The sequence below is a fragment of the Rattus norvegicus genome, chromosome 19 (genome assembly GCF_021556685.1).
Source record: "Rattus norvegicus strain SHRSP/BbbUtx chromosome 19, alternate assembly SHRSP_T2T, whole genome shotgun sequence".
In the NCBI taxonomy this organism is placed as follows: Eukaryota; Metazoa; Chordata; class Mammalia; order Rodentia; family Muridae; genus Rattus; species Rattus norvegicus.
Genome location: NC_141552.1, coordinates 30,023,921 through 30,046,455, shown reverse-complemented (window position 1 = coordinate 30,046,455; position 22,535 = coordinate 30,023,921). Strand labels below are relative to the sequence as shown.

Here is a 22,535-nt window from a genome sequence, read left to right as displayed (position 1 = left end):
TCAAATGAGGAATTACCAAATACCCATAATTTATTCATCAGATATTAACATGTTTGGGGGAACTAAGAGGTTGCATTTTATTTAATGCTCCCAAACCAGTTCTTTTCACCCTGTAGGTTGCAACCCCTTTGGAAAATCTCTATTTCCCAAAATATTTACATTATGATTCACAAGAGGAGCAAATTTATAGTTATGAAGTAGCAACAAAATAATCGTATGGCTGGGGGTCACCACAGCATGAGGGACTGTAGTAAAGGGGTCGCAGTGCTAGAGAGCCTGAGCGCCACTGCCCTGAACTGTGGTGCAGGTGGCAGGTAGCTTCACAAAGAATGGCCACCGTGTGATGCCCACAGTAAGTCTTGCCCTGAAGAGTCACACGCTGGGCATCTGTGTAGGAGTTGGGATAGGTGGACACCATCCTATGGCATGTGTTTTCAGTTAGGTGCATCTCAAATCCCGGACCCCGCGCCCAGTCCTCATAGGTCAGTAACTGAGTAACCTATTGTCCGGCCTAAGCTCGAGTGTCCACTGCATTAAACTCCAAGTCTAAAAAAGCTCTCCTTTCAAAACATACTCATCACCTGACCAGCCTTCACTGTGGCGTCCTATGAACACAGCTTGGCCAAGTGTGGGAACTGTCACAAGCCTTCCAGCGTCTGTACCAGCCACGTATAGTATATGCAGCTAAGTTCCTTTAAAATGAAAGTCACCGCCCTGGTCCCGGCCTCCCATGCGCTCAGAAATCCATCTTCCTTGAGTGGCTTCCTGAGCCGCAGACCCACACTCTGCTGCTGTCTTTGTGTTTATTTTTGCCTCTGGAATATTTCTCTGCTTTGCTTTCCCCATTCCTTCACTGCGTATTGTCTTGTCTCATCCCTGAAGAGAGCTCCTCTGGCTGCCTTCTTTCAGGGTGCCATGCCCTCTCTGCTGACTCCCTACCACCTCAGCATCAGACAGCAGTTAGACTGTCTGCTTCAACCCACTGCAGCCTCCCCTCTCACCGGGCAGCAGAGAAGCTGGCAGCTTTCCTTACATTCCCAGCTCCTGGGACGCTGGCTGGCACACAGTAGGTGCTCACCATACAACTTACAGAAGGAAGAACTAGAGGTGAGGTCAGTGTTCTGCTCTGTCCCACTGTGTGGGGAAGCCTGGCCTCTAGCAGGTTTCCTCAAAATTACCTCCTAATTAAAAGGGTTATTTTAGGATAGGTTCTTCACTTAGAGGGGCCTCAGGACAAGGGACAGTTGTCTGCCTGTGCACTGTGGGAGTACCGAGGCTGGTCGCATGCCTTTGGCATTTCTAGCTGAGAAGATTGAGAAATCACTGGCAAGTGACTTGTGTAAATATGGGGATTTTTTTAAAGGAGAGGAGAGGCTTTTAGTTTCCCACAGTCATTGTATTGCCACAACCTCAGAAGGCGGTGCTTTGTCTCCTTTCTTGGTGTCATTCATGCCTTAGAGTTCCCTACTCTTAAAAAGATGCAGTAGAGTAAAATCATGTCAGAATTAAACGACTTCTATAGCAAAGCTTGAACTTTGTTGTGGTTAATTTCAAAATATAGAGAAAGCGGCATGCACTGGACAGGTTTTGGGCACAGAACTAGGAAAATCCCCAAGGAATAAACCAACTTCCGCCAGACAAGCTGAAAACTGATTAAAATATTTATCATCCTTTGGGTATGCAATAGCTTTTGATGATGGAAGGCATATTAATATTCATCTTTGCTGCTTGTCTACACTTCAGACAGATCCCAGGAAAGGATGTTCAAATGACCAGTTTTCTCTCCTCGCCAGGAGCCTTGAGCCCCAGTGCACCTTGGAACCAAGACATGTCTTGTGATGTGACGGAACTTTTCCTCTGGGGAACAGGGATGGGGGAATACAAACCAGGGGAGACCTCTGTACTGGGAAGCTTTAAAGGATTACTGCTTTCTCAAGGAAGTCTTTTGCTAGAACAAAAGGAAAAGTTGGGCCATAATTTTATGAGGCACAGAACTACTGTACCATCTGAGTACAGGAAATGGACCTGCTTTCTTAGGTGAAATCAGAGGATCCAGGCTTTGTAAAGGGTTTTGATGGAAATGACAACAGGAAGTGGGTCCCCTCCCCCCTTCCCTATCCCCCTTTCCTCTCCCTCCCACCTTCCAACCATTTTGTTGAGAAGGAAAGAGGAAAAAAAATTAGTTGTGTCTGCCACTTGTGACCTGATCTTCTTATGTGGTTCGGAGTGTAGCATCTCCAGGCCCTCCATCCCTAGGCAGAGACAGAATAAACATACAGTCCTCACAGCCAGGCTGAAACAACACAGGATGCTGAGGAGAGGCTTAGGATCGATCTTATCCCCCCTCCCCCTCCTCTTCCTCCTCCCCCTCCTTCTCCTCCTCTTCCTCTTCTTAATGGAAGAAAGGATCTGACTCTATTAGCTGTGTTAATGAAGCAGCATTTTCCAGGTAGATTGGAATAACCTTGATTTCGTTTTTGGGTGCAAATATGAGCACTGAAGGAACTTGACCTTTGTATTGATTGATGTGAGAACTAACTAGTAATTGAAAACGAAGCCTCTCATAGAACGACTAACATGCTAACACTTAGCTCCAATATTTCAAATCTGAAAATTCAGAATCTTCCCTTACACTTACTTTTATTATTCCACACTCCTCAGATATTTGCATGAGTGATAACCTAAAAATTGGGCAACGGTTTTCTTTGAAATCTATTTTAATATTGTAACATCAGAAGAGAAATGTTCTGTCTTCATCCCGTCATTTAATCATACATCTGCTCCATGTCGTCCAGATAAGGGAAGTTGTACAAAGAGCTGGGACTTAGGTCTCCCAGGCTGATAAGGAGAGAGGCAGTAAGTGATTCAGTGGGAGGAAAATCAAAGGAGAAAGGCAGAGTCTGACACAGACCTGTGGGAAAACGAAGGATTCTGGAAGATGGAGACGGGCGGAAGGTATTCAAAGATGGCCAGAGCGGGGACGGAGTAGGCAGGAAAGCATTCTGTTCTTGTAAACTTGATCAGCCTGCATGGAGTTTGTTTTGTGTGAGTCAGGCGGTGACAGATAAGATGAGAAAGATTAGCACGGGACCCCCCTTTTTTTTCTAATGCATTTTTTGCAAAGTACAGTCCTTCATAATGACTTTCAAAGTTATTGGTCACGAAGTGCAAGTAAGTGCATCTAAGAATAGAGCAGAGAATACTTTGATTATCTTGTGTTTGCAGACGTTTTGCTTGGGGAACAAGTCAGATCGTATTTTTCTTTTTCCCAATTTCACAGTCGGTCTGTACCCTAAACGTAGCTAACAAGCAACTCTCATCGTCACGATACGAACTACAAACAAACTGGGCTTTATTTCCCTTCCATTAACTGAATGTCAGAGTAATCATTTTAAACCTTGTCCAGAAGCAGGTCTTCCTACGCGTTAGTGACTTACAGGGTATGAGCGTGTATGAGCGTGACCCTAAACTGTTGTAGTTTACGAGGAAATGCCTCTCCCCTGTCCTGATGACGGTCTGGAGGACCCAGTACCTGCATAGAAAAATTATGAACCTGCCCTTCCTGAGTTCCTGCCTTGGTTCAGGATAGCAGATGTGGTAATAAAGCAGAATGGGTTCATTCTCATGCTGCCGTCCCTCTGGCTTGCAGCTCCTGGGACTTCACTCTGTGCTGCCCTGTGTTCGCAATTGCAGTCTGGCACATTGGTGATACTGTGCAAAAGACTGAGGTGCTGCTCTCAGTGTGAGTGGCCGCTGCTCTCCCAGTCTCCCAGTGATGTGTATGGGTCTCTGTTCCACTGTACGTTTGTCCCTCCCTGTGCTGCCGTTATTCCTTCCAAGGTACAAACCGTTTTTTTCTTGAGTCATCAGGAAGCCTCAACTTGTTCAGCCCTGAGCGGCTGAAGATTGCCTTTACTTTGATTCCCTTTAGGAACCTAAGGTCTGGGGTTAATTAAAAAGACCCTTTCTCCTTAGGTAATAGTGAGACAGAAATAACATTATAGGGCTACTGTTTGATTTTACTGGAACCTTTATGAGTTGCCCTACAGTATAATTCTCTGGAGAACAAATGGGTTTCGGGCTTCCCAGAAAATTCCTCTTCTCTGATATCCCTTTATTTTTTTCATGCTCCCAAGGAACAGGTAATAGAGATGTTTGGTATTGTTTAATTTCTTCCAAGGCCTGCCTGCAGCGTTCATTCTGTGTTCTGATCTTATTGAATATCCCTGTAGGTGATACTCACACCCAGATGCCAAGCCCCTACTAGCAGCTCGAGTGATGATCCACCTGACATTGTCCTTTGGTGAAAAGAGGTGCTGAGTGGGCACAGAGGCTTGTCTGGCAGCACAGACCATAGAGGGTGTGGAACCCACATTCCCAAGTGGCAGTTCCACATTGCACAACAGCCCCCATTCCCCAGCAGCTGGGCCTTTCCTGCGCTGTTAGCTCCCTTCCCCCATGTGCTCATAGCAAAACACGACCAGAACTTTGTTTCTATGAAACATTTCCTCCACTCTGTTACTGTAGAGGTGATGCTGGGTTTTGTGCACCCAGCACCTTACACTTACACACACCTTACACACTCACACACACACAGCATGCTGATATTACTTTGTGGAACCATTTTCTCTTTGGCCGGCAGGATAAGCACTTAGTGTTGTTGCCCTATATGCCAGAACCCTGAGCTGGGTCTTGCAGATGAGCAGAATCTCCTGGGATAAAAGCATCCTGAGTAAAGAGTGGCGTTCTCTCTCGCTTGGTTCCCTGCTGCCCGAGTCACCGGTTTCTCTCTCTCAGTGCCTAGCTCTTTTCCTAGTCTTTTCTAGATCTTTCTAGAGATGTTTCACAGACTTAAAATCATATATGGGGGGTTCCTTATTTCTATAGTAGTATCTTTTATGAAAAAGACTTGTTTTAAATTATGCACATTTATATGGGTGTGTGTCAGAGAATGTGCACGAGTCCTGGTGCCCAAAGAGATGAGAAGATGTTCGAATCCTGGAGCTAGAATTATAAGTAGTTGAGAGCCATGTGTCCTAGGAACTGAACTCGGGTCTTCTTCAAAAGCAGTTTGTTACAGACACTGAGCCATCGTCTCGGCCCCAGGCAACATTACGTCTAGCAGAGCTTTTCATTTTTCTATGTTGTTTAAATTGTGACGTGGCTCTTAGATGCTTTCACAATTTGTTTGATTAGTCTTTTATTATCTTCAGTTTTCCACACAAACAACATAGTAATGAGTGTTTTTCTGTATGATATTTTTAACATTTGAAATCATGGCAACACTAAGAAGTAGAATTGTTGGATTAAAACATATGCACTTTTATTGTTGTTTTAGGAAAGGAAGGGTTTCTTCAGGCCTATTGTTCCAGGCAGAGTCCATCATGATGGGGAAGGAATGGCAGCAGTTAGATGTCATGAACTTGCTGGCAGGAACAGGAAGCTGGTCAATCACGTCTTCACCTACACACAGGAGACAGGAAGTAGACAAGGCTTTATAAACTCTTCACTCCTGACTCCCCGGGACATACTTCCTCTAGAAAGGATCTTTATCCTAAAAGTTCCATAACATTCCCCAAATGGGACCAAATGTTTAAATACATGAGCCCGTTGGGGACAGTTCTCAATGAGACCATCACACTCCACCTCTGGTTCCCGTAGGATTAAGGCCGTCCATGATGCCAAATGCGTTTAGCCCAACTTCAGAAGTCCCAGTCTTCCATAGTCTGCCACTTTTCTAAAGTCCAGAGCCTTTTTTGAAACTCAGGATAGACTCTTAACTGTAACACTCTGTAAAGTAAAAAGAAAATTGCATACTCCCAACATCCGAAGGCCCAGAGTATGCATTCCATTCCAAATGGCCAGAGAAAGATATAGTGAGGGAAGATTGGGCTAGAGCAAGACCAAACCCAGCAGGGAAAACACCAAATCCTACAGTCCCATGTCTGATGTCCAGTTCCTCACAGTGTGCTGTCTGCTGCGTATATCTCTTTCTTAGGTTCCATTCCTCTATGCACATGTCTCATGACTCTGTCTGGGTCTGCACTGCAACCCAGGCTTCCCTTCAGAGCTTTACCACGCGGTCTCCTTAGGGTGACTCTGTCCCTGCAACATGTTGCCTCAGTGGCTCTCTAACACCACAGAGGAAGAACCACAACATCCCTCAGTCTTGCAATTTTCTTGTCTCCAAAGTCAGCACAACATATATGACACTTCCAGGTTTGGTAACCAACTTGGGATGGACCCAAAGTTGCAACAGCTGGTGTGTACTGAACCTGGTGAGAAGCTTGCCTAGACGGTTATCTCTAAAATGCTCTCAGCCTTCAGGGGCTCAAGGCTTAGTTGGGCAGGGTCTTGTCCACCTATTGTTTCCTTTCTTACTGTTCATCTGTAATGGCATTTCTCCTTAACAACCATCGTCCCTTTCAGCATGTGACCTGATTAGAGCTTCTTTGTGGACTTTTCCTGACCACAGTGCAGTCAGTTTCTTTCTACCCTGTGTCCTTTTCCGCAGTAGACCTGCATAGAGAATCAGTGATGAGCATTCTGCTTACTTGGTGTTAGACAGTCTTGGAATCTCCTCTACCGAAATAGTCTTTATTTTTTAAAAGACTAATGTTTAGGTAGTTCGAAATTATGTCACGCTTTTAGGTGTTTTGCCTGCGTGAGTATCTATGTGCTACATGCACATTTGTTGCCTGTAAAGGTCAGAAAGGAGTATAGAGTACCCTGAAACTGGAGCGACAGACTATTGTTAGCCATCATGTGGGTGCTAGGAATTGAACATAGGTCCTCTGGAAGAGCACCCAGTGCTCTTAACTGCTGAGCCATCTCTCTAACCTCCAGTCCATTGCAGTTTAATGAGCCTCACACAAGTTATCAGGACATGGGCAAAATGAAGCCATATTCTTTGCCAAAATATTACAAGTGGCCTCTAGCCAGTTTGAATCCAATAATGTGTTTCCCCACCACCCCTGTCTTCCGTGCCTCTACTAGAACAACCAGTTGAGCTCTGCTTGAAGCGTTCAAAGGCTATTTCAACTCGAAATTCCAAAGTCCTGCACATAATAGTTCAAAGGCATAAATTAAGCCACACCCCAATTTCAGTTACCTTAGATTACTTTTCTTTTGCTGAGATAAAACATGAACCAAAGCAGCTCAGAAAGGGGCTGATGTTGGCCTAGTCTTCCAGCAGAAAGTGAAGTCCGCTGCAGAGAGACCTCACAGCAGTCAAGGTGTGGTCATGAAGGCTGCCCCATCGCATTCTGATCCACACAGAAGGAGCTGAGGAAGATGTGCGTTTCTAATTTTAAGATTGCTGGCCAGCTGCATGTAGTGGCACAGGCCTGGGGTCCCCAAAGTCATAGAGTGGAGTTAGTAAGATTGCAAGTCTAGAGGCAGCTAGCTACCTAGACTCTGTCTCCCAAAAGAGACATGACAAAAGATGTGAGAGGAGGGGGGCCATATGGGCATCCATAGAGTTTGTAGTCGTGTGTGTGTGTGTGTGTGTGTGTGTGTGTGTGTGTGTGTGTGTGTGTGTGTGTTTTATGCGGAGTTTATGTAGCGAGTGCCAGTTTCCTACATCTTCACCAGTACAGAAAATTTTCATACCTTTTGACTTTTTGCCAATATAATTGGTAAGAAATGGTGTCTCGTTAGCATTTTTCTCACTTCTGCTTTTCTAATGAAGAAACTGGGGCTCAGACTGTTGAGTGACTTGCCAGGTCACATATTTAATGAGTGACAGATCTAGGGTTTCCAGTTAGGCAGAGGCTCCTGCTCTCTTGCTATAATGACTTCAGCCACACAGTACCTCCATTACCGTGATCAAAGAACCAAGGTAGATCTCAAGATCCTCCTGGGGAGCCATCATGCGCGCTGACTGGCAGTGTCAGAAAGAACTCCCTCCGTACGCCGTCACTGCATCAGCTGGGTCAGTCAGCATGGAGAACACCGCTAGTGTAACACTGGGTAATGTTAGGGAGACCAACTTGAGCCAAATAGGTAGTAGGGCTATTTTTGCCCTTTGCCGGGCAAGTCCTTGGTCTTGGCGTTCCCTTTCCCTGACGGAGGGGGATGGGAGGAAACATGCCTGTGGCCTGACTATCTGTTTAAAGTTGTCTTCCTCTTGGACTCTGTAGGTCTGAGCTTCACTAGTCATTTTCTGATATGATGAGCCTTCGTGGCAATCCTGTTTGCTGTCCATCTTCTCTCCTGTCGGTCTTCATTAGGACTATTTAAATGCTGATTTGTTCTGGTCCAGGCCTTTCCTACTTTACTGCAAAAGTGCAATTCGAAGCCTTAACCACACATGGTTCCTAGGTCCTAGGCAGGGGGTTGTTTCCTGGACACAGGAGCATTCAGATAACTGCAGAAACCTCAGGACTGTGATGTGAGTAAAATGTCCCATTGCATTACTGGAGAGGAGTCAGTTTAAATAAAGGAGGAAGGTTTATTTAGCTAAGGGTCTCATTCTGAAGTTGGCAAGGTCCAGTGCTTTGGGCCCAAGGCAAGAAAGAAAATGGCTGCAGGAGTGCTTGGCAGAGGAGGCTGCTTACCTCCTGGCAGCTAGAAAGCCGAGAGCGAAGAGCTAGGGAAAGACAAAGTCCCTGAGAACATGCTTCAAGGACCCACTCACATCAGCCTCACCCACAGAAATGATAAGCAAGTACATTAATAAACGCATAAATTAAAAACATTTTAAAAAGAGAACCCAGCGGAACTAGGTATAGGGTCTGTTGGTCTGCCTGAGTGACAGTTATTGATTAGCTCCCGTCCCTACTGAGTGCCCAAATTCCCTGAGTTAAAAACCTTGGATTGCTAAAATAATTTCCACTTTTCCTGGAATATTATTTCCCTGCATTAGTGAGAATAATACTAAGGATCTGTGGTAGTTTGTCCCCAGCTACTTGGGTTCTTAATCTTGGTTGTATATTTGAATCACCCAGGAAACTTTTTCCAAAATATCGCTTTAACGTCAGCCCCAGAATCACTTATATACCTGGTCCAGGTCACAGCTCCCAGCTGATTGTTTTGTCAAGCTGCAGATTTGATTGAATGAAGGAATAAGTGAGCCAATTAGCAAACGAACAGGAAGGCCCTCTCACTCTAACCCAGCACAAATGAATCCAGTTGGGTGTTTTTCTTTAATTCCCAGGGTGACCGGAGTAGACTGGAGTAGGCACTCAGGAGGAAAAGCTGTATTTCTTTCTAAGTCTTATGTGTAGTAGATTAGAGGTCAGTGTTAATGTAGTCACAGCATAAAGAATGCAGAAGGACACATTGGGTCAGTAGGACGCCAGAGAGCTTCACAGTCAATGGGGACTTGTAAGTCAATCTTAAAGTCAGGTGTGTGGGGGTGGGGGTGTTGACAGAAGTGGGTGAAGGCAGAGAATGGAGGGGTGGGGGGTGCTGACAGAGATAGGGAAGACAGAGAATGGAATTGTTTTCTGTGGAAAGAATTGTAACTGGGAGGTGGGGTGGTAAATGCAGGTTACATGCAAAGTTCTATGTAATGAACTTTGCCAGTCCATGGATGGCAATTCTACTCAAACTTTTCTCATGCACTGCTCCTCACCTCTGTGCATGATGGGTGTTATGGAAGCATCTAGAACCGTCTCTCTGCACCTTGGTCTTTTTATTGTGTTTTTCTGCTGATGTACTGCTAGCCTGTCCAGGGCTCTCCTCCTGCCCTGGGGTATTGCCATGCTTGCCCATTAGCTTCAGCAACTCCCGCAGCAGCTAATCTGGTCATGTCTCTCACTCTTAGACTCCTCAGTGGGCTCCACAGCTGCTCACCTCAGCTTCCTGCGCTCCTCCTACCTTCACTCTGGACAGTCTGCCCTGCAGTCCCCACCCAGTCAGTGGGAGCAGAGGGCCGCCCCTACTTAATGCTCTCTGTGTCTCTTTTCTCTTCCTGGAATGTCTTCTCCTACCAAGGCAGGCCCTCATTGTTCAGGTGTGCCTCCCTTAACCTCCTGACTCCATCACATCACTCCTCTAACTCCACTGTCATCCCCAGGAGAGCCAGCCGTGGCAGCTCGGGGTTTATTCTGGAGGCCTTGGGTGCCTTTGGCAGACAGGCCTTAGGAGTAGTCCCTTGTTCCATGAAGATCCAGTGCTTCCAGAGGCATGAGAATAGCAGGTGTGTTGGGCAAATGATTTATGCATCTCACTAATTGCTCTTTGACAGAGAATTGGGAATTGTTGATCCATACCAACTACTAGGAGAAACACCATATGGTTTCCGTGACAGATTCCTCGCGTTTGTTAGAACTGGGCAGGTTGCACAGTGTTCACTGGCGCTTGAGTGAGACAGCAGCCATCAGATTTACACTGAGTGATACCTACACTGTTCGTCTGTTCCGCAAAGACCTGGTGCTGAAGCCATACAGGCTTCTTTGTGAGCACCGTGGCTGCAGTGTTCTGCCTTCTGGGGAAACCTCGCAGCAGAGCCCTGGTCTGGGCTTCCGTGTGCTTGTGGGATGAGCACAGGCAGCCCATCGGCCATGCCCTCCTGGGTTTAGCATCTTCCAGATGCCATTTGGAAAAGCCAGGACTTGGTGGATGTTGCATTTTCCTTTTCCTTGCCAGATGTCAGCAACTTGAGGAGCTCAGGCCCTCAGAATGGTCTACAGCCTTCCACTGTAGCCCAGCCCTCAGTCTGTCTGGGTTGGGAGTCACCTAACAAGATGAGGGGACAGTATACCGTAGCATGTGGAGCTGGCTCTCTGGTATGCAGACACTGGTTTAGAAGCAGTCTTCAGAAGCTACTTTTAATCACTCTTCTGGGAGTGCCCAGCCTTGCCCTTCAGCTTGGACAGCCTGGGATGCTTTGGGCCCAGGGAAGGCCCTTGGCACCAGTACAGGGATCTTCATGCTGACTGACTTGGAATCCTTCAGTGAGAAGTGACTTGTTGTCCTGATTAGAATGTAAACACTTGCCAATGTTGAGTTTTGTCTCTCACGTGAGTTTTATTATAACCTCCTGTGTTTATAAACATGTCTTATGCATGAGGGAGAAATGTGGGAACTGTTTGAGCCCATAGGAGTGTGTTTTTTTTCTTTCATCTGTGTGAGCAGAAGTTAAGATGGCATATCCCTCTGACCTTCTCTAGAGTCTCTAGGTAGTGCCTACCCCAGCCCCTCACTGTCTCATTCTCTTTTCGAGGTCAGGAAGGCTTATGATAAATTGTAGTTCCACTTCAGCTGGTATCTACTAAATGGGCACAAAGTAGCATGTGGCCCCAGTTCAAACCTACAGACAGGCATTAAAATTTCTTTAAGTTTAATGTGTCAAGCATCAGAGAAAGCTCATCATAGAGTATGTGTACATAAGCAAACAGGCGTATTCACAAGTAAGACATGGCGTGTGGCATGTCAAATGCGTGTTCCCACACAGTGACAGGAGGTTGTGCTAGAGAGCAGATATCAGGCAGAGAAAACTTTGAAAACTCCATAGAAGAGGCGCTTGCCTTTGAGTTGTGCCTCAGTGACTCTAATAAACAAAGACTCGTGAGTTCTGAAGAGATGCAGGGCCCTCTCAGATAAAGCAGCCAGGAGGCAGGAGGGCGTGGAAGAAAAGAACACGGATCTGGTACCTCGCTGTCGGAGAGAGGGAGGTGGGTGGCAGCCACCTAGAATGGGAGAGCTGGTTTGAATGACACACTTAGAAGTTTGGCCTTTGTTTTGGGGACAGTTGGTAGGAGTTGGGAGTCAGAATAACTGGTGACAACACAGGGGATAAGCTGCAGAAAGGAGAGGCTGACCACGAAGACCTGTTGCAGAAATTCCCATGTCAGATAATGAAGGCAGTAAGGAAAGGAATGCAACATAGGGGAATTCCGTTTGGTTGTGTGTGTGTGTGTGTGTGTGTGTGTGTGTGTGTGTGTGTGTGTGTGTACACAATGTATGTATATATTTAAAGGAAACTTCACTATCGGTTGTATAATAGGCCTGAGAGATGAGGCAAAGGACAACATTATAAATGCCTCGTCTTCATCATGGGTTGGATAGATGATTATTCCGTTTGCCACACTGAAGAACATAGACCAGAAAGAAGTTTAGGGATATAGGAGTGAGTGCAGCCAGCCAGCAGAGTGTCTACAAGAACTGGAGACAGTGGCCATCAGGGCCGGCGTACACTTGGGGATTTGATCAGTGTCTATAGTAGACATGCGTGGTCGCCTACTATGTACCAGGCATGTTCTTTCATGTCAGCTCATACATGAAAGCAGCAAGCACATGACAATTGTCTACACTGAGATAGAAGCCGCAATAATCGGGGAGATCGGGAAGGGGAGGAGGGGGTGGGGGGAGAGGAGGGGAGGGGAGGGGAGGGATAGAGTCAGGTGTTAACTGTCAAACCCTAAGACAAGTAAGGACAAGCTTAGGAAGGAGCTCAGCACAGGAGGAATGCTAGGCACCACCTCAGGAAATAAGGTAGCGAGCTGATGAACCTCGGTAGGATTCTGTGGTCTGCTTGGGGTGGAGGGTCAGGGGCTTCTCAGAGCAGACCTCTCACCAGTGATGTTTGTGGGTCACCCCAAGGTCCCTGTCAAGAAGGCCATTTTATCCCCAGTGCGTCCTTGCAGAAAGAAGCCTGGGAACATGCAGCTACCCATAGCCAACTAAAGTGGAGGCTGACCTAGAGCCTTAAACATTTTAATTTGCAAAACCATTGTTGTATTAAATCACAAATGGGAGGCAATTTAGCAATGCATCTCCAAAATTGCGCCAGGCTCTGGCTGTGTGGCTCGGCAATTTATGTTGAAAATGAACATTGAACTCTGTGGCATAAAAACAGATTGTTGATTTTGTGATTAATTTGGTCTCTAAGGCCAAGGAAACTGTTGATGCTGTATATCAGTTATAAAGTTGTGGTAGTATTTGTGGAGCAAAATGAAAAATCAATATCGTAACTGCAGGATAGCTCTCTTAAAATCCAAGGTGCGTTTTGTTGCAAATTGCATGGAAGGAACTGGGCCCCAAAGGGACAAAGCCTACCTTCATTTTTTTCCACAAGTGTATATCTAGGGTAGAGAAGCAGAGGGAAATGTTGGGTGTTATTACAGTGTTGCTGGGGGTAGGAGGAGAAAGAGCAAATTGTTGCAATTCAGGGTAAAACCTCACTTATGGTTATGTGCATCCCGAGGCAACCTCAAGCGATCTCTCTGATGGCTGCGCACTCAGAAGCCAGGGTGCCTGGGTCATGCTTCAGCCTCTGCTAATATGCAGGCCGGGGGCTTTATCTGTCTCTTCCTCTCCCTGGTAGGTGCTGCGGCTTTAGGTTAATACTTAAAGGTGCCTTGACATCCTTCCGTGAAAAGGGAATGTCTTCGTTTAGCCTGTTAGGAATAAGACATCTGAGGCATTTGTTTTCCATGCCTAGAAGTGATAGGGTCCACTTTTCTGTTAACCATATGAGTTTAAAAGCAGTGTAAGGTGTCTCTCTCTCTCTCTCTCTCTCTCTCTCTCTCTCTCTCTCTCTCTCTCTCTCTCTCTCTCTCTCTCTCTCTCTCTCTCTCTCTCGGCTAGCCTATTGCTTTAGCCAAAGGGAATGATCTCTGTTTGTCCTGACAAGTGACTCACCCTTAGACTTCATTAGACTCACAGACTGTTGATGGTAGAACCGAGCTTCCCCAAGTTCATTAGTTGGCAGTGCGTTCTCATGGGAAGACCCATTCTATGAGCCCAGCTGCTGAGATTTCTGAAGTAGCACTGGGATTCTGTCAAGATTCGCAACCATATTCTGAATCTCCCCCATCATCCTCAGAGACAGGGATCATCTGTGGTTACAGGAAGAGGAAGCAGCTTCAGAGAAATCTTGATGAACCAGTGGTGGTTGTCCTTACCGTCAAGTGCTTGTCCAGGGCTTCGGTCCCCTGTGACTTAGGACGGTTGAATGCCCAGTTGCCTTGGATCTATGGGCAAAGGTGGCCGTGTCTTTCTTCCGGTTTCTTGCCTCTTTTCATTTCATCTGAAGCACTGAACTGTGTGCTTTTAAAAATACTACCGAGATTAGTAAGGCCGTCTTTAGTCAATCTCTGTCACCTCCCTTTGGAGCTGACTCCTTAGGAGAGCCACTTCTGCTTTGTCACAGTGACAGTGAGTCCTCTGCAGTCTGGACTGTCGCTACCAGCTTTGCCCCCTGCAAGATTAGCTTGATTTGATGAATAAAAGTTTGATGGATTTGATGAGTCAGAGGGCAGGAAAACGTCCTTGTCTCTCACGAGGCTCTTGTAGTCAGACCCAGTGAATATCAGGGATAAACCAGACCCTAACCTCAGAAAGAAACCCTGGAGCATGGAACCGTGCCTACTAGGAAAGTTGTAGATAGATCTTGGGGACCATGTATGTTCTGTTAGGGACAGCATCAAAGCCCAGTGACTCTAGAGATCATAAAGTGTGTTTGACAAAAACTTGCCTCTGCCCTGTCTCTGGTAAGTGCTTTACTCCAGAGCAACTTCCTTTCTTCCCCTAAAGCAGGAAGCATACCCCCTCCAATCCAGATCCTGCTGCCCTCCACTGTCCCTTCAAACCCCTTGTGGGCCAGCCTCAGTGCCTCATGTCAGCCTTGTCCTGATGAGAGGAGACAGCACCTTCCCACAGCTCCTTCCCAGGGCCTCTCTCATTTGTGGAAGAAGTTAAGAGTGTTTTGCTGACTCCTTGAAGATCAGACAATGAGAAGACAGGGGTGTTTCCCTCAGTGTGGACAAAGGACTTAGCCTTTTACCGTAGAGTTTCTGTTTTCTGTGATGGCTCAAAGAAATAGATTCCCATATTTTCTTTTATTGTTTGCCCATTTCCAACTACGATGGGGGATAACTCAGTACTTTCATCTGTAAACTGGAAATAAGGAACAACAAAGAAAACTGCCTTCTTGATAAACTGTTGTAGAACAAAATAAAACCGTTCTTCGGTAATATATTTTTCTGGAAAATAAGTTATGATAGCATTTTGCCTTTGAGGCAAAAACCACCCCCAACCCCCAAAAGGGGAAAAAAAAAAACAAAAAGAAAAAGAAAGATTAAAAAAAAGTTTTTAGAGGTAAGGATCCCTGTCTTTTGCCAGGATACCCTTGGACCCGGCCGTTACTACTCCTTGGGATGGTCAGATACAAGGGGAAGACAGATTGGAAAAGCAAGAGCGTCGAGAAGAAACGCCATAGCATAAAATCTCATTAGGAAAGGGCTTTGTGCTTCAAGATAGGTCTTGCCAGTGGAAAGCTGGCAATGGTGAATGGTAAGGGACTCACTAAAATATCTTAAATCGTCTCCCTTAAACACGTAGCATCCTTAGAGGTCAGACAGAGCCGAAACTTGAACAGCTGTACAACAAGCCTCTGCGATTGTCTTTAATTGTGCCCCTTTCTCTAACAGTAGTAATTCTTGTTTCTATTGTCAAGAGCCTTTCCACTGGGCACAAGCACACCATACTTGGAGGTCAAATGCTTAACCCTTCTGCATGGTTACAATGAAAATGGCCCCTTTTGTTTTCGCTAATGTATACCCCAGCCACGGCTACAGGGAGAATGGGGGCCCCCAGCGTTCAGCAGGCTGAAGTAACTTATTGTAAAAGAGTCACAAAGGGAGCATATTTCTGTTTCCACACAACACTTGTTTAGCCTCTGCCTTGTGCAACCAACCACAAAGCAGTCGGATCATTTATCAATGGGAAGAATTTTTGGGTACCATTTTGTTCCTTTGACCTTTGTTACTTTTTACTGACCCAGCCAAATTGCTTAAAAATTTTCCCTTTCTGCTGTCAGTGTTTAAAGCCGCTTAATGTCTCTGAAGTGATCCCCGTTCTCTTTAACACTTTACACCCCTGTTTACCACAGCACCTGTTACTGTAGTGGGCCATGAAATCGCAAATGTCATGCAGCTCTTATTGACTGATAATACTTTATTAAATATAAATAGAGCATCCGCCCGTCTCTGGGCAGACGCACATGTGCCCTCCGAGAGCCACATATCGATTTGTGGAGGCCAACCAGGAAAGCAGTTTGGTGTATTTGTTTGTTTGTCAGGCAAGAAATATTTTTTTCTGCTCCTTAAGAGTTAACTAAAACTCAAGGGGCCAGTTCTTCAGACATTAAATATGAGCCTCAAACATGAAGGCCTCTTTGTTACTGAAACAAAAATACCGCAGCAGGTGGTGGACTCGAACACAGGAGGGAGGAGGAGGTTCAGTTGTTGCCCATTTTTCTAATCCTTTAAGAATACCCATTGTCCAGACTCCAAACTTCAACTGTTCCGTTCAGTCTCCAGTTTAGCACGGAAGGGCTGCACCCACTGACGCTTCTGGAGACTGGTTTCATCTTTGGGCATGGAGTGTATTGCAGTTATCTCCCAGAGATGAGCCGATAATATCTGCCCATCAAAGCATGAAACTGGGCTCAGTGTGGCTAGAATGCAGCGGAAATGCAGCCCAGCAGCAGGAGCGCCTCCACTTCAGAAATCAGGACTCTTGGTGTCCTTGGGGGCTCTCAAAGCAGGTTTGTGCAAACCACAGGAGCTCCCTAAAGCCAGGGTTAAACTCCCTTCTACCCTTGTCTGTTTACATCCAGGTGCTTTACCAGGGCTGCAGCTTTTAAAAGGGATTAACAATCTGAGTTGGAATAATTAAGAGTTTTTGCTCTTCCTAAAGTCAAGTGGAATATAGTTTCTAACTCTAGACCTCAGGATGCTCTGAGGCATTAAAAGATGGCCCACGGGGCAAAGGCGGGCTCCCAGACAGTTCCCAGTGCTGCTTGAGATGAAGGCCAGTATCCAACTATGTGCCCAGCCCTCTCTGTGTTCCCATCGAGCCACCCCTGATTGTTCCTTTGATTCCAGATCACAGCTTGAATGGTAGAAGAAAAAACGAGTGCAGGTTAACGGTAGTTCCCTTTTATTCATTTGTGAGACGTCTGGAGCTGAAAATCTTGTTCCCCCAAACTTCAGACACAAATCCTAAAAAGTGACAGATGCCCCCACACAGTGCTGTGTGAACACTGGGAACCCTTTCCTGCCAGAAGGAAGAGTACCTTTTGCTTCCTGGGCTACACATTTGGTCCAGTGAGGGCTGTGGTTGATGATGCTAAACTTACGGATAGAACTCTTTTGCAGCCCAAAAGAGGGCTGTGTACACACACACACACACACACACACACACACACACACACACACACACACACAACACTGGGCTTTACCCATGTCAGGCAAACGCCTTACTACTGAGCTACATCCCCAGCACATCTTCAGAGGTAGAGCTTGAGACAGGATTTCAAAACGTAGCCCAGGATTACCCTTCAGATAACCACAGCATTCAGAAGTTAGCATTTCTTGTGATATTTGTATGTCTTTTGTGCACAACGTTTAAAAATGTAAGAAAAAACCCTCAATTATTTTTTATCGCTTTTAGCCTTTCTTTTTTTTCTTTTTTCTTTTTTTTGGAGCTGGGGACCGAACCTAGGGCCTTGCGCTTGCTAGGCAAGCGCTCTACCACTGAGCTAAATCCCCAACCCCCGCTTTTAGCCTTTCAAGTAGCAATCTAGAGTCGTTCTTTTCAGACCTGATGCTCTTACCTCTCTCTGGTAAGAAATGGTGCTTGTCATGGTTACTTTTAAAACCAGCTTGGCACAATGTGGGATGTCCTGGGAAAAGCCCCTCAATGAGGGTTGGCATGGGAACACTGCAGTGGTGGAGTTTTCTAACTGGGTTAGTAGAAGTAGGAGAACCCACCCTGACTGCAGGCCCTGAACTGTGTAAGTGACAAATGGGAATGAGGTCATTTCTGCCCTTGACGTGATGTGACCAGCCACTTCAGGTTCCTGTCCTGACTCCCTGCAGTACAGTACTGTAATGTGAGGCCGTGAGCCACAGAACCCTGTCTCCCTCAAGTTGCTTTAGTCAAGGTGTTTTATCACAACAAAAGGAAAGGAAACTAGACCGTGTGTTTCAGTCACGCACTCTGTGATTGTGCCCAAGAATCCCAACATCCAGGGATCGGGCCCTTGCTCCCGCCACTAGCACAGGCTGTCCCTGAGACTGAGCGCTCACCGGGAGCTAGCACTCTATCTATTGCATCCTTGCTCACCACTCCCCCTCCTGCACTGGCTCCTGGGCAGTGTCCGTGCTCTGAGCCTGGGTGCAGCCCCTCACAGGATGACCCGACTGTTGGGAGGGTTTAATGGGATGCTGTGCTGTGTTTCAGGTCTGCCTCACTTTGTGATTTGACCTGAGTTACAGGACACTTTTGTTTCCTTGTCGTTTATGAGAATGAGGACGATAACGAGGAAGAGCATGTATGTGGCCATGCATGACATGCATTGGTACATGGATGGGCAGAATGAGTGTGCAGTCATGAGAAGACAACTCGGTGGAGTCTGTTCCTTTCTTATTATATGGCGTCTGGAGATGGACCTCTCAGTGCCCATCCTTAAGCCTGTGCCTCAGATGCTTTTGCTGGCTCAGTTATGTCCTGTGTCTTGGTTTCTTACCTATAAATTATGAGGATGATTAAAGTAAGAGTTTTTCTATGAATTATTTCACCACATTGTCCCAGGAATTTAAATTGGGAGTTTGTGAAGAATGATCAGTACAGGACGTGGTGGTCGGTGAATGTTTGGTGACTAATAGTTTCTGTTATCAACCGCCTTCTGATAATACTTACCCTACTGTGTGATATGTTTTTCTTTTCATACCTACTAGTAATACTTGAATAAAATCTGCATAAACTGCAGTTTAACAGGTACTAAATCCCTACTGGAGAATTTTGTCACACAATTAACTGGATTTGGTGGCACATGCCACTCAGCACCGGAACACATAGCTGAGTCCTTGTCAAAAACCAAAGCAGCAGCAAACAAAAGGGTCAAGTCACAAACCTGTATGCGAGCGTGGGCCTGGCCGTCCCTGCACAGCCTCCGGTCAGCGAGTGAAGCGCTGGCTTCTGTAGATGTTGCTGCTTGTAGGTGGGAGCTGCATGGGGTTGAGTAAACCTTTACTAATGACAAATACGGCAGCTGCTCATGGCACTGCCCCTAGATTGTCGGGGGTTTTAAAAGTCACACTGCCAATAACCACTTCTTTATAGTGGGCCAGGGTTTCTGCTTTGGAAATCTTAAGAAAACTAAAACAGTCGAGGCTAGATTTGTACAGTAATGTGTGTAAGTCATAGTTTTGTTCTTGTAGGTACGTGTTTCAGTCTGTTGTCATAGATAAAATGCAAGGACTAGTACTTTCCTGATCAGTGTTAAATGGCGCCGCTAACGTTATGTTAGTCAGTGGAGGGGTCACGCTGATGGAGCAGTGTCACACTTTGCAAGTCAGATGCTATTCTAGAGGCTCAGTCAAGCAGCTGCTGTCACCCTTGCTCATCCTCCACCCTGCTGTGTGGCTCTTTCCCTACTTAGCTGGACCCTCCTGGTGGCTGAGTATTCAGACCTTTTACATCTACTGTGGAGCAGAGACTCAGTATCATTCCTCACATGGGAAGTTGCCTTTGCCCCATGTTCTGTGTGCCTAGAATAAAGTGTAACGGGCCCGGAATTAGAGCATCAAGTGGTCTTCACTGAATTTTAATATGTGGCGGGCTATTTAGCTCAACTAAACTCCTCGTCCGTAAAGATGCAGTGACCAATCACTGCCTTCCTCGGCTGGCACCGTGACCCAGTTCCTGAATGCGCAGTGCGATGAACAAGTAAAGAACGTGTAAACCTGTGTTCACAGCCGGCCCCTTGGCTTGCATGCGGCTCTGTGCTTACCAATGAATGAAATCTGACAAATCTCCAAGCCTGTAAATTAAGGCACCATAAATACCTTCCTCTCACAGACTTAGCAGGATCCAGTGATGCAGAACTCACGAGCAGGCCTGGCATGCAGAATGAGCCGGGTTACCACGACTTAGCACTCACACCTGGATCATCTCGTGCACACGGCTGTGAATATGGAACGAGGCCCGGGGAGCAGCATAAAGTGTGGGTTCATCTTCACCCACCAACCTGACTGGATTTGGGGTCACCTGGGTCTGGGTGAGAGAGGGTTACTGGAGTAGGGACGACACCTTGATTATGAGTGTACTGTCACCCCTGAGCTGGAGTCCCACCTGAATAAGAAGGGACAAAAAGAAGCTAGCAGAGTCCAGGCATTTGTCTGTCTCTGCTTCCTGACTGTGAATGCAGTGTGACAGCCAGTTTATCTTTCCCCACCATGATAGACTGTGTCTCCTTAGACAGTAAGACAAAATAAAACTTATCTCCTTATGTTGCTTTTAGTAAGGCATTTGGTCAAAGTAACAGGACCAGTCACTACCCCAGAAAAGGTGTCTGCTTTGATACCTGTAATTGGCCAGCATGCTTTGTTTCTCTAAATCTGAACAGCAGAGTTTTGGGGGAAAGCCATAACTAACACATCAATCCTCTCTGATCCCTGAGGTAAAGACGATAACTATTCACATTTTCAGGTGGATAAACTAGGGCCAGAGAGAAGTCCACTTGCCAATGACCACCTGGCTACCATAAGGCAGCTGCCCCATGAGGCTCTAGCCCTCCTTCCCCATACTGAAGTCGCAGTGCAGGGAGAGCTGAAGCATCACCACCAGCATCATGTCTGTCATGTCTTCTGCAGCCTTGTGTTGAGTAACCCCCTAGTCAGCTTTGCTGGCGTTTGAATGCTAACGTGATCAGATGTCGTGACATTTCTAGTACAGAGTCAAGTGCCTGTGTGCGTGTTCTCTCTCTCTCTCTCTCTCTCTCTCTCTCTCTCTCTCTCTCTCTCTCTCTCTGTGTGTGTGTGTGTGTGTGTGTGTGTGTGTATGTGTGTGTGTGTGTGTGTGTGTGTGTGTGTGTGTGTACTATGTTGGGGGTGTCCGTGTGTGATTTTCTAAAACCTCTGCTGCTGAATACCCATCCCATAAGTTCTTTGAAGTGCAAGTCTCTAAAACTGACCTCTTCTGTAGCTTTGTGGAGTAATTTACCAGCATCTCTGTGCCTCGGTTTCCACATTTAACACAGAGATTGCTCTCCCATGCTGAGAGCTGCGTTAAGTGAGGCGGCATGGGTGGCATGCCCTTGGCCTGGTAGAAGGATAAGCTTGGTAGCTGTGACTCTCGCCCCTAGTGTCACTGTGGGGCCAGTTTTCCAAGCCTGAGGGTAGTAGCTAGAAGGCCTCTGGCTTCCCTGTGCCGAGCCGTTAAAGTTTCCACTGGGGCTTTGGCTTGGATGTCACCGAGAGAATGGGTGAGTGGACGGGGGAGGGGTGGATAGATACAAAGAGTGAATTATAACAAAGAGCCTTTTCTGCTTCAGCTCTTGTGTAGAAAACATATGTTCAGTGGTGCGGGCAGCAGTTGGGTTAAGGATACACTGTAGGCCTGCAGACAAAGGGCCTGCGCTCTGCCCGCATTCACAGAGCATCTGAACATATTCACTTGTCTTACTTGTTAGGGACTGAGCTGTCAGCTGGGTCCTCTTGCAAGTGTGATTTCTTTTTCCCGTTCCCTTTCAAAAGTCTCCTCCTCCTCTCTCCGCCAATGTTTTACACTTCATATAATCCAGTGTGCATGACAGACCACTTGAGTCTTTGTGCTACTGATGTTTGGGGAAGGCGGGAGCCGACCTGATGGAGCAGTCCGGTAATGTTCACATGCCCGGGGAGTGGCCGACGCTCAGCCATCTTTAGGCCGGATGTGGTCCTCGTCCAGCTCCTTAGCGCTTGTGGTAGCCATCCGCTGCTTCACCCTCCCATTAGTTAGGCCGTGAGCAGATTGGTGTAGCAGGATTCTTCCAGGCAGAGGCTGGAGATCAGGGGTGTGTGTGTCACGGTGAGGTTGGGGTCTTCTTGCTTTCATTTATTGAGTGAATAGCTTTCTGTGGAAAGATAAATGGCCAGGCCAGGCACCTGCACAGTAGCCGGAGAGAAGTTAGCAACCATTCCAGCATCTGTGATAAGAAGTATGCAGGCACACCCATGCTTACCTCGACCCGCTGATGTTCTGGGCTGTATATTACCCTCTGCTTTCCGTACGGAAAGGTCTGCAGCTCTGTGGTTTGTTTCCGTGGATTAGACATAACGCTTTATGTGTAATGCATCAGGGATGCGGCTGCAGCTCCAGTGCACTGAGGTCTACGAGTCAGCATGCTGTTCACTGAGCCATTAAATGTCTCTTGGTCATGTTTTAGCCCTAAGAGGCCAGGTGAAAGGTGACCAACCGAGAATAAAATTATCATTACGCTTTATAGAATGTACTAAAACAAATTCAGCGAAACAAAATGGTTCTATGATAGCGAGTAAGACTACTCATTTCTGTGAAGACATCTTGGTATTCTTTTGTGTGTGCGGCCATATTCTTTACTCTGTTTCCATACTGGTGGCTCTTCTTGCTCTTCCTGACCTTGTTTACTGGGCAAGCTGCTTGTTCTTGAACGCACCAGCATATTCCAGTAGAGAAGCCGCAGAGAGGCAGTAGTCTCCTTTGGTTTAAAGCTCCAAACAGGCTGAGAGCTCGTTTCGGCCATGGAGGTGATCGCAGGCCTGCTAATGAATAGGCCG

At 46.5% G+C, this 22,535-nt stretch overlaps 1 protein-coding gene and 1 long non-coding RNA gene across 6 annotated transcripts in view; one reads left to right on the top strand and one right to left on the bottom strand.

Annotated features, from left to right (window-relative positions):
- The window catches only part of Fto (FTO, alpha-ketoglutarate dependent dioxygenase), a 407,615-nt gene that overhangs the window by 168,181 nt on the left and 216,899 nt on the right, over positions 1–22,535 (top strand). The gene's annotated exons all lie outside the window — the stretch shown is intronic.
- On the bottom strand, positions 5,299–7,966 carry LOC147999346 (uncharacterized). The gene is made up of 2 exons (XR_015643953.1): positions 7,814–7,966; positions 5,299–5,463 (listed from the first exon to the last, which is right to left on the bottom strand). It is a non-coding gene; the product is annotated as an uncharacterized LOC147999346 (long non-coding RNA).